The sequence below is a fragment of the Bison bison genome, unplaced genomic scaffold, assembly GCF_000754665.1.
Source record: "Bison bison bison isolate TAMUID 2011002044 unplaced genomic scaffold, Bison_UMD1.0 scf7180017864456, whole genome shotgun sequence".
NCBI lineage: Eukaryota > Metazoa > Chordata > Mammalia > Artiodactyla > Bovidae > Bison > Bison bison.
The window spans coordinates 29,311,037-29,316,935 of record NW_011495018.1 but is presented as its reverse complement, the minus strand read 5'-3'; positions in this window follow the sequence as shown (position 1 = coordinate 29,316,935).

Here is a 5,899-nt window from a genome sequence, read left to right as displayed (position 1 = left end):
AAATGAAGGAGAAATGAACAGAAGCTAATAGAAATAGTGGAGGACATCTGGTGAAGTCTTCAGGAAAGCAATTAATGTAACAGTGTAACTTTTCATCCAAAACCATTGGTCCTTTTATTTTGTGATAGATAGATGATAGATATAATAGATAAATAGATAGGCAGAGATAGGGATATGTGTTTCTTCGGGAAAGTAATATACGCACTTGATAAAATAATTTTCACAAATAGGGGAAAACCTCTATCCAGAGGCAACTGCTGTTATGAGCTTCTTTACCTATGCTCAGGTTAGACACTCAAAAGTACCAATGACTGCTGTCTATCAAAATATAAAACATACATGTCCTTTGACCCAGCAATTCCCTTCCCAATGTATAGAGATATGCTTCTATGTTCACAAAGGTGAATAAAAGGTATAAAGGTATAAAGGTATAAAGGTTCATTGCATCATGATCAGTAATATAAGGCTGTAAGGGAACTAACTTAACTAAGTTACCGGCCAGTGCATAGAGTAGAATACTATGTTGCATTAGGAAGTTACTTGGAAAGCACAGCATCCTTCCAGAGATAGTCTTGGCACATACATACAAATAACTCTTTTTATTTATACAAGCAATAGCACATGTATACACTGTAGCATACACTGTTCTGCAACTCAATTTTTCACTTAGGGTATCTCAGAGATTGTTCCATACTAGTTTATATTGTTAACAAGGGTTGAGTGCATGCATACTCAGTCCTGTCCAACTCTGCAACTCCAAGGACTATAGTCTACCAGGCTCCCAGTCCATGGGATTCTCCAGACAAGAATACTGGAGAGGGTTGCCATTCCTCCTCCAGGGGATCTTCTGGACCCAGGGATCAAACTCACGTCTCCAGTATCTCCTGCATTGGCATGCAGATTCTTTACCACTGAGCCACCTGGGAAGCCATCACAAGTGTTGAGAGTTCAGCTAAATTACTCCATTTTATTGCTACCTCAGCATCCATGTTGTGTGGCCAAGCAGGCTTTGGTGGCCTTGAACTGACCTGATTCACGTACCTATCTAAGCTCTGTAGACAGAAATATGAGACCCCTCTTTGTACTTCTTGGAGCCAGAAATCTAGAATTTTGTGTGAAATCTCTTGATTTTTCAATGTTGCCCCATACTTTTACAAAAGAACTCTTTGGAAGTTTAAAAAGAAGGTGATGAAAGATGGCTCCTTCAGGAGGCCATCTTGTTATGCCTGGCATAGAGGGTTCAGTACTTTGGTGCTGTGCAAGTTTACAGCTTAAGGAACAGTGGTGGCAGAATGCCTCTGAAGAGGCAAGTCATAATCCAATAAAGACAGGTCTTACAGGTCATCACAGGCGTGTTGAATTCTGGGAAGAGCATTGCAAAAGTATGAGATCAGATGTATTATCCTCAAAGAGACTCTCTTCTTTGCAGGGTGGTAGGGTTTCACATGAGAGATGAGTTGGACAAGGTATATAAGGTCCTTCTACCTCTTTTGTATCATTTTCCCTTTCCTCCTATTTCTTCCTCACAGTCTCAAGATTACTGAAGACAAGGAGGGATCTGATAGGGCCACTTGAGCCACTCCTCCCCATCTTGAAGTTCTTATAGCCTGGGAAGGGTAAAGGCACTCTCCTTTGAAAAGACAGTCTGCCTTCCTTCAAGCCTCCCCCACTCCTGGAAAATATGGTCTTAAAAGGGCATAAGGGGAGCCCGAGTTATGTCTCTCCACCCTCCCCACCAGCAGCAGTGACAAAAGAAAGCCTATCTTTTGCCCTCCAAGCAGCTTCTGCTGTTCTATTTCACTAATACACAGAAGTGTGAAATATGAATACAGATTACAGCAACAACTTTCACAAGTTTCCACTACTGCCCACAGTAGGGCCACAGAAATACCTTTTACATCATTGCCATATAAAATACATACGTGCAACTGAAATAAGTAAAAGTCTTGTGAAAAAACACACACTCATACACTGTATGCACTCTCTATTCCATTGTCTTTTTTCATGTGGCCTGTGACTCATTACATCAATTTCAAAACCCTCTAATGAGTGGCTCACCCAGTGTGAAAAATACCTGATTCAGGCTGGAGTTCCAAACCAATATTTACAGTCTCTTATTTTTCAGATAAGATGAATGATAACTATGCCTCCCAAACTAGTAAACAAGATGTCTCTAGATAAAACATAGAGACTTTTTTCTGGTTATTATTTATTAGTTTTTAGAATTAGCTTTCATTTGGAAAGTTAGTCCTAAGTTGGAGAATGATTTTTAAGTTTTCTTCTAAAATAAATGTTTACATTTAAAAAGTGATTTAGAAGTAATTCAAATTTAACTGGTTGTCCTGTGGATTTTTAAATTCCTGTGTTTTGTTGTTGTTAATTTTTTGGCCATGCCATGCAGCTTGTGGGATCTTAGCTCCCCAACCAAGGACTGAACCTGGGCCCTTGGCAATGAAAGTTCGGATTCCTAACCACTGAACTGCCAGGGAATTCCCTAATTTTTTTTTTTAATTGTGGAAAAACCATTTAACAGGAGATTTAGCCTCTTAATAAAACTTTAAGTATAGCATACATTAAAAAAAAGTGATTTACAGAAAAATATTAGTTAAATATTAATATAGGAAACATTCAGGTATGTCAAAAATTACAAATATGTTACTCATGTTCTAAAGCGTGGGAAATAGTATCTTGCACCATTCTGTAATGAAATAACAAGAAACTTTCCTTAACATTAGATCTGCTTCTGCAGTTTTTCTAATTAACTCTCAGGAAGTTTAAGTTTCAGGACATGACATGATATCATATTACATTTGATTTTTTCCCAGCAGCCCTTTAAAACCAAGCTAGTGGGTCAGGTAGATCCCCTGAAATAGGAAATGGCACCCCCACTTCAGTATTCTGGCCTGGAAAATCCCATGGACAGAGGAGCCTGGTGGGCTATAGTCCATGGGGCCACAAAGAGTCAGACACGACTGAGTGACTGAGCACAGTGCTTTTTCGAAGCACTTGTTGGGCAGTTTTGAGTTCGGCATCTATTTGCAGATCTTGAGAGGCTGGAGGTTGCCTTCCCTGCTTCAGATCATCACGTGGTCTTTTTCAGTCAGGCTTTCAAGTTAATTATTTCCTGTTTTTCAGAGTCTGCTCCTTATCCCCTTTCCCAGGTCACCCTCTACCCTCCCCTCCACACACACATTCTTGGCCACCAGCAGGCAGTTCTGCAGCAAACCCATCTTTGTCTCTCAGTCTACCCTGGAGCACCCTCCAATAAGAGCCTTGGGGTTTCTTCCAGAGTGTAGCAATGTTAGAGCAGAACTGTGTCATTACTGTAGAATCAAGAGTTCCCAGCTTGTTAGTAACGTTCTGTGTAACTTACTGACCTTTTGTTCTCAGAGTCCCTGCCTGCAAAGGTACTTCATGAGCCCATCTCCCTAAATTGTTTTCTCTTTTTGTGACTGTTTGTATCTCTGGCATCAGCTATACTGTCACTCCTTTCAGGATTCCCACGCTGGGCTTGACGCTCCCAGCAGATTTGATCTGTTTTGCACGTAACATTGTTTCTGTGACTGACTGACCCGTCCCTTCTCATCAAGGCCAAGGTCTGTGCTCCTCTATTGTCTTTAACAATACAGGGTGCTAAATTGTGCTGAGTACCCCATAGAACCCTCATGCCTAGAAGCCACTCCCTTCCTGTGGTCTTTGTTTCCTCATCCACAGAAATCTTAAACTAGTCTTTTAAGGTCATTGGCCTTCATTTCTTCATTTACTTTTCCAATCTTGGCTGAGGTTTTAAGTCTCTAATTCAGCCCTGTCTACTTTATTCATCATCCTCTCGCCCCAGCCATTTTTCTCTACCCTGGTCTCCTCACCGGCAACATCTTTCACTTAGTACAGCTTCCAGGCCATTTATGTACATAGAGATAGAGATATATACCCACACAAATTCAAAGTAAGAGAAGGGATTAAAAACACATAATAAGACTAACACTATTTACAGGAGTGGGGAAGAGCTTCAGAAGCTCCCAGATGTTCTGGTTGATATGTAGAGCATATTTCATCCTGCAACCTAAATCTGCATCATTCTCAAACACAGTTTAAACAAAGAAGAGCCTTGATGCTTATTGAGGATTTAGATAACTACTTCCCTGTTAAGAAGAGATTTTTAAAATTATGTTTTTATTATGACTCCATCTCCATTTATTGATCAAGGGATTTCTTGCCTCACTTAACTCCATAATCTGTTGCTCAGATTAAGAAAATTCGAAAACTATTGTTTGGTAGCGTAAGTACAGCCTTTAAAGCGATACCTTGGAAGCTGGATGATTCAAATACTATAATCCAAGAAAAGCAACTAATTGATCATGCAGAACATGCTTTTATGCATTACTCTTTTTTACGGACTGAGCATGCAATGAAACGAATCCGATTAAATGTTTTATAGATGTGCAGTTACAGAAATAGGAACTTGCTAGTGTCGTAACATTCAGAACACAGTTATACAAGAGGTTGCAAATAAGGTGTAAAAACCCTTAATAAATATATGTCACTAACCATCCAACACATTTTGAGCATCTATTATATTCTTTTTCATCTAAGAAACAATGCTAGGTATAGTAACTTCTCAGATACTGGGAGCAGAAAAATGCCCCTTATTTCAGTGTATCCATGTATATATACTTTGGGGATGAATGAGAGACCTACATCCCTACTACCTAGTATCCGTGTATATATACTTTGGGGATGAATGAGAGACCTGTATGTTCAGTTTACCTTCTACCCTCCACTTTGCCCTCCCTGTTGGCCACTTTATTCCTCATTAATTCTTTCTCCTGAGGGCTAAAACAGGTGAGGGAAGGAGGTGAACTTCAGGCCAGTTAGGCATGCTTAGCTACAGAAGCAGTTAAATCTCAGTACAATAAACTTGAAATACCTGTCTAAATTCTTCATTGTCATTTAAGATTTTGTTCCATCCAATTGATTGAACAGGCCTGACAGTTATGGCTTGAACATCATTAAGACTGATATTTTGGTTAATAGTTATAACAATATCAGACTCATCTCTGGAAGATTTTATAGTAAGTTAAACAGTCTGTTTAAAGAACAATGGCAAGAGAACATTAATTCACACAGTACTTACTACATGAGAGTCTCTGAGCTGTGCACTTTGCCTGGCTTATCATTTTTATAAGCAATTGCCCAGAAAAGTAGAATGCCCATTTTATAGATGTGGAAACTGAAGCTCAGAGCCACTCAGACCAGCCTCTCAGTTTGTAGGGAAAACCCTAGCTAACAGCCTCCAAAGCACAAACCCCTTACAAAGGATGGGAGACTGCTGGCACTTTTCACTAATCTATGCAGTCCACACTTAACATGAGTAATTGAAAGCTGACCTTATGTTCCTTTCAAAAATCTCCACGGAATCTGGCTCCAGAGACTTTACGGATAACTCATCACAGCAACTGAGAAACAAAATGCGTTTGTGTAATAAAAAGTCTTTATTTCAATGAGGTTTTTTTCCTTCTTTTAAAAAAAGAGAGAGAGGAGCCACTCCAGCATTCAACAAGAACCCTCACACAATGAACAAGTCTTCACATTGGGTTGTGCCGACTACTGAGGAAATGGTGACAGCATCAGCACACTTCGGCCTAAGATGTTAAGAGAACGATGTAATGAACAGCTGGGGATTTCTGAGGCACAATTGTGTGACACAAGAAGCCCAACTATTGGCAATCTTCATTGGGGGAAGCTGCTGGGCTCGGGTTTGCTTCAGCAAATCTTGCCCCTCGCCTTCCTCAAGACGGGTATCGCCAGCTACCGCAGCGCCCTTGGCATCCCGCGCCTTCCGGCCCCCACATGCCCGCCAAAGCGGACGCGGCCAGACCGCCGAGGCGCCCCACCCCCC